This window comes from Camellia sinensis, chromosome 13 (assembly GCF_055761805.1).
Source record: "Camellia sinensis isolate YWXY chromosome 13, ASM5576180v1, whole genome shotgun sequence".
Lineage (NCBI taxonomy): Eukaryota > Viridiplantae > Streptophyta > Magnoliopsida > Ericales > Theaceae > Camellia > Camellia sinensis.
In genome coordinates this window covers 68,960,782-68,973,179 of record NC_138973.1, presented here as the reverse complement: position 1 = coordinate 68,973,179, position 12,398 = coordinate 68,960,782, and the positions used below count along the sequence as shown (strand labels likewise).

Here is a 12,398-nt window from a genome sequence, read left to right as displayed (position 1 = left end):
TCTTCAAGGTCAAACAACAGAAAGTCGAAGCCACTCACTTTCTGGGAAGCATACATACATTTCAAAATTATGGTTTAAATTGTAATGCTAGACTGAATTATTTCTTTAACTATGTATCTTCCCATAACCTTTGATCCGTAGCATATTTTCTTTTACTTTTGTTTCGGTTTGTACCTTCTTAGGTGCTACTTGTGTGATTTCTCATCACTTTGCAATGACTAAAGTTTGTGTTTGATCTATTTAAATTATGCAGTGATTTGCTATATGATTGCTAAAAAAAATAAGAAAATTTCTAGGTGCCACTCCATTTTTGTTCCACTTAACAGTTAACACTGGTGCTTTGTGTCCCCCTCTTCGCTGCATTTAACATTTCATTTTGTTACATCTAATGAGTTGACATTATTACGGGCTTCTTTTTTTCTTTTTTCATTTTATGCTTATGCTAAGATGCTATTCGATGTTCTGCTACAAAGAATTTGCCACAGCTGTAAGACTTAAACAACTAGGCTTCTCTTTTTCAAAACGAATAACGCAGTGACTATTCATGTTTAATTTCTCCTGCATACTTCAAATACAAAACTGTCGAATTATCCAGTGAGCAGATCATGAAGCATTGCATAATTTTTCCAAAACACTACCATGGTAACAGATCTACTTGATTTCTAGAATGTTAATTTATTATTATTATTCATCAAAGTTATAACTAATATTTTCTTTCGATTTCCTCCATTTTTTCAGCATCAAAGACTAAAGACAGTTGTTAGGTTTTATTCTTGGCAATCTCGTTCGACAAAACTCCTTTCAGTTGTATTTATTTTCGCACATTTATTTCAGTGAGGCTATGAGTGTTTAGATGCGAATCCAACCCGAATTGTGCCTTTCAGAGAAGTTTGTGATGCTAATGCTTTCAAGATTGCCACTTCGCTGATTATTACGGCGGGGTCGAGGGGCAGCGCCCCTGAAGCAAAATGCAAAAATGCATTCCAAGTTGCTTGTTCGCTCGAGCGGACATTACCCCGCTCGAGCGGAGAATTCCTGGTTCTAGCAGTTTTGGTCGCTTGTAAAAGTACTGAGATGTGTGATTTTACGCTCGACCAGGTTCTCTAGCACTCGAGCGGACCTCTGTTATATCACGCGCATATTTTGCTGAAGACGCTCGAGCGGGCTGTTGGGCGCTCAAGCGGAGATCGCGGGACAGATTCTATAAATTCACGTGTTAGGTCAGATTTTAGGATTACTACTCCAGATCTTCTTTTTGGGTTCTAGGGTTTATATCTGGGGATACTTTGTGAGTTTTCTTTGATGTTTTATTGAGTATTCAACTCATGGTTTAAAGAGAGTACATCAAAGGTTGTGTTTTGTTCTACAAAAGAGAGAGTTGTTCTTCGGTGGATTCTGAAGAATTCGAGCCTGAAGCTTTGGTGGATTCCGGGGTGGCTCATCGTAAAGACAATTCCGAGGTGAAGACGGGGTTGGAAGAGGCACATAGAGGTTGGTTCAATTAGGCGTGGATTCGCTAGGTAATTGAGAGTATACCTGTGTAATTCCTTTAAATCTTCTTAGTGGATTGTTTTGTGGCTGTTGCCCGTGATTTTTTAATCACAGTTGGAGGTGTCTAATTGTGGTTTTTTCCACGTTAAAATCGTTGTGTTGATTTGTCTTGATTGTTTGATTGAGATTGTTATATACTGCTTAAAATTGATACATAATCATAAATCAATATCTAGGAGATTTCTAGATTTTTCAACAGTAATACAAAGTCAACAATTTGATGGAGACAGATCAGGTGGACGAAGATCAAATGATAGAAATCAAAAAAAGTATCTTCTGAAGGAAAACTCACTGAGAAAATCAGTGTTCTCAAGACCCTTAGCGCCAACAAGGACTTCAAGCATTCCTCGAGGCATTTTCCTGGGAAAATCAGAGACTGAAAGGTGAACAATTTCTCGGAAAACAGAATCGCAGGAATTCCCTCACTTCACCATTTTTTTTCTCTCTCTTTTATGCTCCGTTTGTTTTGGCGGAAAATGTTTTCCAGAAATTATTTTCTGCATTTTTTGGTAATTTGGTATAATAGAAAACAAAAGTCTAACAAAAAATATCTTTCTTGGTCAAAACATTTACCTTCACTGTTCTGTTTTTTTTCCTTCAAACATCAAGCTCTCCATTAGGGATGGATGTACCACATCCTTTTGGCATGAGAAATAGATGGGTGATCGACCACTCAAAGATGTATTCCCTGGAATGTTCAGAATCTCTATACTGAAGAATGCGATGGTTAACTTGTTTATAGAGCTTTGGAATGATGAGATTTTAGGTGTTGATTCTTTGAGGAGAGCCTTTCGAGTGTGGGAAGAACCTGAACTTGTTCTCCTTTGTAATTGCATCTCTCAAACCCGATTGATGATTACTGACAGAATTGACAAACTGATCTGGTCTGCCAACCCTTCTAATCTTTTTCCTGTTCACTCACTCTATGAAGGCCTGGTACCCTCACCAGGATCTCTCATCTGGGGCAATGCAGCACCACACAAAGTCCAATTCTTGGGCTGGCTCGCATAGCATAACAGATTAAAGGTTGTGAAATTGTTGGTGCATATTGGTGTCCTGAATGATCCAAATTTGGGTCTATGTCACTTCTGTGGGACTGAGATTGAATCAGCGGAACATATTCTTTTTTGCTGCAAAAGTTGGAAAATTTGGGCTGCCTGTATGAATTGATGGGGTATGCCATTCCTGGATCGGTTAAGTCTCTGTTGGACTGGTGGCAAGGCACCTATGTCAAAAAGAAATTCAGAGCAATCTGGGGGGTTATGCCATTTGCTATTATGTGGTCTCTATGGAAGGCTAGGAATCAACTTGTATTAGAAAAGATTCGACCTGACTTGTGCTCCATGGTAGAATTGGTTAAGTTTAGAGTGGCACAATTGACTTTGGCCAACTCCAAATCAACGATATTATTCTAAATTTGCGACTTATTGTATCTGAGGTTCATTAGCTGCAGGTCATAGGATGGGTTTGTCTTGAGTGCTGTTTTCTGTTTCGGTAGTTTTCTGTTTCGTTCTTGGTTGGCTGCTCACCAACCTTTGGCTTTGTGATGGCAAATGATTGGACAATTTTATTGGTGCCAACCCAATTGGAATCAATCTGTTTTGCTTTGATGCCTTGTGCACTAGACCTCCCTTTATTGATGTATATTATCCTTGTGTACTCCTTTGATTTTTATCAATGAAGTTTTTTTCATTGATCAAAAGAAAAATAAAATAAAGAAGCTTTACAGATGCCTTCCAAAGCTGTTAGTTTGTAGGTTTTGGGCGCTTGCCTTGCCATGAAAAAACAACAACAATAATATATAAATGTTAAAATTATACAAATATTCTATAAAATCGGTTAGGGCATTAAGTAGAACAACATTTTCAGTGATGGGTTTAACATTGTCTGATTTGTATGATCATAATCTCTTCTTCTTCTTTTTTTTTTTTTTGTTTTTGTGATTAATTCTTTGGTCATAGAATGTTGCATTGATAAATTAACATTTTCATCCTAAAAATTTCATTCTAATTTTTTTTATTTTTATTTAATGAGTAGTCATACTTTTATTTTTTTGGGTGAATATGAGTAGTCATGCTAACTTAAACATACTTGCTAACTTAACAGTTCAAAACGAAAAAAAATTAAATTTTTGTTGCACTTTCTTTTTCTGACAACTAAATGATATATATATTTTTTAATAAATAATTTGTAGAAAGGAAATATAGGAATGGGAAGTAATCTCACGTAAGACTTGAATCCATTTTATCTGGTAAAATAACCAAATCCTACAGCACATATGTATATACAAAATGGAAATTATGGTCTAAATTGATGTTAGTTACAAATCATATAGTGTTGGTGAGACCAACAAATTATTAAATCAAATTGGTCATGTCTTATTATGATGTTTGATTATGTCTCGAAATGATATTACGATTCATTGTGATTTTTGATTACTACTAAAATTATTATAAAAAATTAAGGTTTTAGAGACCAAAATTTAGGGACAAAATTATTTTTTAGGAACCAAATATTTTTATTGCGAAAAATATTGTCATTATATTTTTAGCAACGAAAATTGAAAATTAATGATGAATTATTATCCTTTTGGAACCAAATTTTTTGTCTAAAAAAATAAATCATTTTAAGACCAAATTATTTTGTTCCTAAAAGTGAATTTATTAGTGACATTTTCAAAATTTTGTTGCTAAAAGCCTTTTTTTTGACTTTCAGGACGACCTTTTAACAAATATCCTCACGACGATAGGAATTGGTCCCTAAATATCTTTTGTAACAAAATTTTTATTTTTAGAGATAAAAAATTTTAATCTTTAAAACTCTTATATGTTGTAGTGAATATTCTTCAATTATGACGCTAATTGATGTTAGTTATTATGACTCCACATGTCTATGATAAATGTGCAAACAATATTTGTATGTCACCATTTATTTTGTACAAAGTGTAAAAAGTATGTTATAATCCAATTTTGATACTTTCTGTTTTGTTAATGACTATTAGATATTGATTGAAAATTTTATTTGCAAATCTAATGATAATGTTCAATTTTATGCTTATAAAGTGATTGTTTTAAGAGTAATGATAGAGATCATAAAAAAAAATATCATGAAATGTATCATGAAAATTTCTTATCCTTTGATTAGTGTGTGGTGTTTTATTGTATGTGTAATTCAAAAACGGAGAATCTTTCATGATCATTTTCATAACATTTTTTTAATGATCCCTAACATTACTCTTGTTTTAATACAACATATGTAAGAAACTTTGGTAAAAACGTATAGTTAATTTTTAATAGTATAGAGTTTCATAATGAGATTTTTGCGTTCGCTATTGACTAATATGCTGTTGTTTTTCTGTGTAATCATAGTTTTATTACATATCAATTTTTTGTCAGCCTAGATATCGAATTACAAGCGACTAAAATATCACATGAGACAAACAAAAAAATATTTTGAACCTTGATACTGTATTTGAATCATTAATTAAAAAAGAGAAAAAAAAAGGTAAGAAAAATAGAAAAAAAAAATTATATTTATTTCACACATCGCTTACCTTTTTTTTTTTTTTTTTTTTAAATGTCTATTTAAATTCATGATTTAGAGAATCTCAATGTCCACAAACATTTTTTTGAAGAACACTGAATCTCACAGAAGGTTGAAATTAGCAAGATCTTATTATACTGTGCTCTACCCATAGAGGGTGGGGAGTGAAAAAGATCCTCATGGACAAAAGGTAATAACATAATTGGCACCAGTAGGGCAAGTGGACAAACTGGTTGGGTCATCCCTAGGATAGCTATAAGCATCTGGACACCTATCCTTGAAGAATTCGGAGTACACTGTAGGCCCACAGCTCTCAGCCCCATTAGTGCAACAATATTCATTAGTTTTGAAGACAGTACATGGGTTGTTACATCCACCTGGGGCCTGCAACTTGTTCGGGCACTGGGCGATTAAGTTAGCGGCACACCTTTTTCCAGGACAGGCCGCAGTGGTGGGGCTAAAGTCAATCGGAATATTGAATCCATAAACGTTAGATATGTCAAAATAGTCAATGTTATTGGGCTGGTTCAATGAGAATTCCGCGACGGTATTTGGGGGTTTACCGTAGCCTTTGCACTCTAGGAGCCCATTGCAGTCACCGGTCTCACATTGGCCTTGGCCACTGGCATCAAAGTTGCAGTTGGTCCGGCCCCAAATACGAGCTTGGGTTGTGCCGGGTTTCACATTGAGGGTCCAAGACTGATCTGGGTCAAGACGCCGCCCCCCACCGGGTGAGGCGGCAGCCCAGACTGTGTACGGGCATTTGTTTTGGATATCAAAGGTGGCTGCATGGTTGTAGGGAATGAATAGGGTAAAGAGGAGAGGGAACAAAATGGTGAGGTTTATGGGGAAGCTCATGTTGGTGACTTATGTGCTCAAGCAAGTATTGTGATTTTATGGGATTGTATTCATGTGGTTTTGTGATCCTACCTTTGAGGGGTTCATATATAGTTTCAGGGAGGCAACAATTTTGGTAACAAAATTAAAAAATTTTGATTGACTTTAATTGCTATTCAATCTCACAAAATTGATTTGGAAATGCTAGAGGTCCCAAATTTTCTATCAAATAAATGACCAAATGTCTACACCCATGTGAGACATTTGGTCATTTGTTTGGTAGAAAATTTGGTGTCCCTAGCATTACTTGATGGAAAATGTCTCGTAACTCAAATTTTGTGGCTCAAAAGTGGTTCAAATGGCCAAAACGATTTTTATGTTGTTCTGTACTCAAAACGACGTCGTTTTGGCCATATGAGCCACTTTTGAGCCACAAAATTTGAGCTACGTAGCATTGTCGATTACCTGATTGATTTAGAAAATGCTAGAGGTTTCAAATTTTCTACTAAATAAATGATCAAATGTCTCACATAGGTGTGGGGTCCACAAAATGGTAAAAAATTTGATATCCCTGACATTACCTGATTGATTTTCCATGGAAGTCAAGTCAACCGTGGATGAAAAAGGCCAATCCATTAATGCATCTACACTTCTGCCCAAAGTTTTGAATAAACGGTGCCCGTTGTGCTAATCGTAACAGTAGCATTGATAAGGTTGCGGGGTGTAATAACCTAGTATAATGGTGGCGATAATTAAAATTGTAACTTTTTTAATTCTTCGCACAACTTTAAAAAAATATATTGATACACTTATTTTTATTTCAAAATCACATTTAGTGAGATTTAAAATGATTTTTAATATATTTTGTTTAGTTCTTAAACATAATCTAATTTATATTAAATTTTAAATAAGTTTTAAAGTTGCTATGGAAATTTTTTCTATTATTGAATTTATTGAATTTTCTATAGTTTGCTAATTATACTTATGAATAGCTTTTATCTTCTTAAGAAAAAAAAAATGAAGTATGTTTAATATAAAAAATAATAATCTCATAAATAAAAGTTCAAAATATAAAATGTAAATATAAATAATATAGAAGTACATAACATGAAATTTAAATTTTCTTCAAGTAACAGGAAATAGATATAAGTTAATATTCAAACAATTAAGTAAAAAAGTAATGAAAGTTTGAAAAGAAAAAGAGCGAAGTAAGCTCATTTAATCTTTGATAGCAACTCAAGTCTTGTATAACTTGAATATTGGACATGCAAAATATGTAGATCTAAGATTTCTACTTACGTTTTGGTCGTTTTGGTGCGATTTTAACAACTAAAGAAGACAAAAAAAAAGAAAAAAAGAAAAAGACAAAGAAGAAAATGACCTCTATACAAAATTTAAAAAAAAAAATTAAAAGTTTAATGATCGTAATTGCTGTAACGATGTTATAGTGGCAATGTAACGGCCGTTGCAGTTTTTACGTAATGGTAACGGTCATTACAAGTGACGGTAATCACTAGAACTATTACATAACGATTGCGATCACTTTTAAAAATCATGCTTCCATCCATTGTTTGGGAAGTTTACTTAACAAGGTCACAAAAAAAAAAAAAAAGAAAAAAAGAAAAGAAAAAGTCATATACCTCAACTAGCATGGCAATTTTTAAGCATACTGATTTTAATACGTCTAAGTTCATATAAGATCAAATATAAAATAAGACACATATATTTTACAAAAGACGGGACAAACACTCATAAAATATTTGTGTCTAATTCTATATTTTAATCTATCTGTTCCTATAGCATTGTTGAATAATTTTTTTTTACCCCATAAAATAATAAAAAAAGTCAACCTAGATAGTGCCCGAACCATATATTGTGCTCATCATATTACCATATGGCTCCATAGACGGATTCCAAATTCTACTGTCGTGGCCAACATATTTATACTACATATAATTGTAAAACGTTGTGAGTTTTGTAAGTTTCAAATTTTAATGAATTGTTTTCAATGTTTTTAAATTATTTAGACAATGAAATTACTTAAGTAATTATGTGTTTCAATTTGATTAGTCCAAATCAGATTTCTGTATAATTTAAGTTAGCACCTTAATTTCTTATGAGTTGTCAAAATATTAGGGATTTCTTTCTTTAAATTATGATATCATAATTGTCTATCATTAAGATTTTGCGTATGTGTAGTCAAATAGTGTGTGAACAAAATCAATTTTGCCCTTTTTAGATCAATACAAAGAACTGTTCTGTTAATTTTGGAAACAAACTTAACTTTTCTATATGGTTATTGCTACCTTAAAGTACTCTTTAAATTAAGACACATAATTATTCGCATAATCTCCAAATCAGATTTCTATATAATTTATGTTAGCGCCTAAATTTCTAATGAGTTGTCAAAATATTATGGATATCTTTCTTTAAATTACGATATCTAATTGTCTATCATTAAGATTTTGCGTATATGTGTTAGTATCCTTAGCAGCTATATCTATATATATATATATATATATATAATAATGATAGAGACCACTAATTTTAGAGCTTTAAAAAGATCACTAATGACATGACACTCAATAAAAAAAAAAAAAAATACAACACCAAGACCAAAGAATAATGTTTTAGGGCACTAAATTGGGAGCTCTAGAGCATCACTAATGATGTGGCACAGTGGCCCCCACCAAAGTGATGTGATGTTTTGGCTTGAGTTTGTTTTTTTTTTTTTTTTTTAGCTCATTAGAGCTATTAGTGGTCCAAAAATTAGTGGGATGAATCACCACTCAACGCCAAAACATCAAATCATTCATGATGGGGCTTACTGCCACATCATTAGTGGTAGCACTAATTAGTGCTCTCACTCATTTTCCATATATATATTAAACAAAATGGGATTTTTTAAGAAAAATAATGCAGACCACTAATTAGTGGTTGCATTAGGGATGTGGCAGTGGGTCCCACCCACTGCCACATGTGTTTTATGTCTTAGTTTTTGTTTTTTTTTTTTTTTACTTGCCACATCATTAGTGGTGGTGTTAGTTTAGAAATTTAGTGATCTGTAGTATTGTTAAGGTTTTTAATGAACAACAATGATAGAGACTACTAAAAGTGGTATTCTAAAGCAATCACTAATGTGTTGGCATCCACTTTTTTTTTTTAAAAAAAAAAAAAAAAAAAAGACACAATAACACTGTGGCAGTGGGTGGGACCCACTGTCACATCATTAGTGGTGACACTAATTAGTGCTCTCACTCATTTTCCTTTAATGGAAAACCTTCTAGATCTCCAAACTCTCATTCTAAAATTTAAAATTTTTTGATTTTAAATAACTAATTTTTTTTTTATTGGCTAGCCTTATCCAAACAAAAATAATAACAATAATAATAATATTTCTTAATTTATGACTTTTAAATAGAAAGTATACTAATCCATTTCAAAATTTAAATTTAAGGACCACTAAAATGGAAATAAATCTATTAATTTAAATTTAAAATTGGCACATAATTCCATGCATAGTACATAATTTATAATTTATTTTTATTTTTATTTTGATCTATCCATGATTTATAAGCTTTAAATATAAATTTAAAATTATCATAATTACCTTATAATTTTTTATATTAAGGAACAATAAGAGTAACGTTGAAATTATTTATATATCTATATAATTTTTAAAATTTTTAATCTATCTCATGATTTACAGGTTTTAAATACAAATTTAAAATTATAATATATATATTTATTTATTTTGATCTATTTCATGATTTATAAGTTTTAAATACAAATCTAATATCTATATCTATCTATTCCATATATTATAGCAAATGAATATTTCAAGTAAAGGCCTATGGGAGCTCTCAACCTCCCATCCTAAATTTATGAATTTGAAAAATAATTTTAAAATAAAAAAATCTCATAATTTATCATTTTTTATAATAATTCCATAATTTATGATTTAGAAAAGAAAATGTGTGTGCAGTTTTCTAAGCACACTGCCAAACAGGTACTCAGCTGGAGAACACTGAGAGAATAGATTGTGCTCGAACGACCTGCCACAGAAAGATAAGACTCCGACGGTAGTTCGTCCACCCAGGAACAGTCCGACGATCAAGTTAGTATTTAATTATCTCTCAAAGATAGCAAATAGTGCTTTTACTCACTAATCAGAATACAAAAAGCACACCTTAGACCTACGCAGGTGCCTTACTTTTATAGCTAGCACTAACCTGATTCCAGTAGAAGGCTAGCTTCTCTTGGACTCTGACTTAATGTTCATCCTGGACTCTCTAATAGATAAAGATAAACTCCTTAAGAGCTTTATCCTTATCCAGGCTGAGATCCTCCTTCACTCTAGGACCCTTATCCCTTATCCGTTTACCCTAGATTCTGGTATCTTCGCAGATAACCTCGGCCTAGCCGAGATCATCTTGGCTTCATGACCAGGACACGTGGCACCTCGGCTGGCACTTCGGTGCCACCTTGGCCATGTGTAATTAATCACAAAAAATATGCCCCCACAACTGTCCCCTAGGTTCTATTACCTCGGCATCTTGAGGTGATGGAATCCATATCATTCGACCATATAGCACGTCGGCTAAGCTTGCCTTATTCTTCATTACCGAGGTCATTACACGTCGGCTCTATATGACCAAGACTTCAGTGTGTTTTGTCAATGCCTTAAAGCTAAGAGCCAAGTTTTTTAAGTTCCTTAACCGAGATCGTTCCCTTAGCCGATGTCTTTGCTTCATTAAATCAAGAACTCTAAGAGTTTCTACACGCGTATGAGCTGTTACGTACAGTAACTCAACCATTTTTGCCATGCTTCTCTTCCTTATTGAACCATACCTGACACACGCCATCAGGTCGTGTCGCTTCTGCGCACGTCGCCTGACAGACACGTCGTCCTGGGCACACTAATTGTGATTTTGCGGCGTTTTCGTGTTTTGATCAAAAACACATCTCTCTCTCTCTCTCTCCATTTTTTCACCTTTGCAACACCGTTTTTGCTCAAGTCTTCTCTCTCTAACACTTCTCTCCCAAATCCTCCATTTTTGTTTTCTCGAAGCTTTCTGCAACTGTTTTCACTCTTCTCCTCCGGCGAGGCATTCACCGTTCTATTACTCGTACCACCATCGTTCAACTTCCGTGTACCTTACACCGACGTCACTCATTTTGGTAAGTCACTGCTTTCCTCCTTATCAATTTGTGATTTACCTAAAAACTCCACTGCATTGTTTGCTACCATTGCGAACCTGTTCATGTTCTTGAATATTTACTTGTGCGTTGAATTCCATCATTCATGTATTGAGTACGTTTGTTTCATGATTTTGCTTCTGCCCAATCTCTTTCTAGGTATACATATACACACACCACTCATACACTTGTTTATTTTGCCACTGTTCTTGGCCTCGCACCCCTGCACACACTTCGTTACAGTGTCCTTTGAATTCTTGCTTGTTTTATTAAGTCTGAACTATTGTTGTTTTCTGTTTTCTTGCTGCATTTGCCAGATTATTGCTTTTAACTCCTGTTTTAGCAACTCTAGGATTGGGATTTGCCCTAGAACTCCAATTATTGAGAAAAAATTGAAACGAATTCCCCTTAGATTTTCAAAAACTTTTACCCTAGCTCCTGTTTAGGTTGTAGTTGAAGTCCCTGAAACCCACAGAAACCTCTTTTTTCTGAATTCTCACACCTAGTCCTTCTAGCCGACGACATGGGTATGTTTAGGTGGAGGGTAGATACCCCAGAGAAGCTTGAATACTTTAGGCAAGAGTTCTCCATCCTTGCCGACGTTTATCTTAGGTTGGCTGGGGAGAAGGACTCTATCATGCCCAAAGACAATTCCATGCCCTTCCCAGTAGTAGCTTTCATTGAGTGCGGACTTAGGTTCCCTCTTGACATCCTCTTCCGCCAAGTCCTTCACTACAATAAGCTTAACTTGATGCAATTGGCCATTAACTCTTATAGAGTCATAAACGGTATAATTGCCTTAGCCAGCAAAGAGAATGCTAGGATTACTCTAGCCGACATTCAATACTGTTACACCATGTGTGGCCTGAGGTTAGAAAATGGCTACATCTATTTCCTTAAGCCGAGATTCACAGAGTACAAACTCTTTGCCGACCTCCCAGACTCCAACAAGGGTGCTGGAGACGATTATTTCATCATCTCGGGCAACTGGGAGTTTCCACCAGATGATGACCTTCACCTCTACTCTTTAAGCCAAACAGTTTTCAGAGAGGAAAATGGTAAGAGCCAAGTGTCACTTTACTTGCATTCAAGCCTTTATTATTTTGATACTTTTGTATGTTCTAATATTTGTTTTTACTTACAGTCATTCCTCAGCCTTCCAAAGACTTTTGCAAGACATTCTTCCCCAGCAAAGACTTCAAGAGGCTGCTGGACTTGCTTGTTAATCAGCGCAAGGCTCCTCTGCTCCTGAACTACATCTCGACCTA

The 12,398-nt window shown here is 34.2% G+C and overlaps 1 pseudogene; it reads right to left on the bottom strand.

Annotated features, from left to right (window-relative positions):
- Window positions 1-5,271: 5,271 nt before the first annotated feature.
- Window positions 5,272-5,988, bottom strand: LOC114281009 (thaumatin-like protein 1 pseudogene; annotated as a pseudogene).
- Window positions 5,989-12,398: the final 6,410 nt, after the last annotated feature.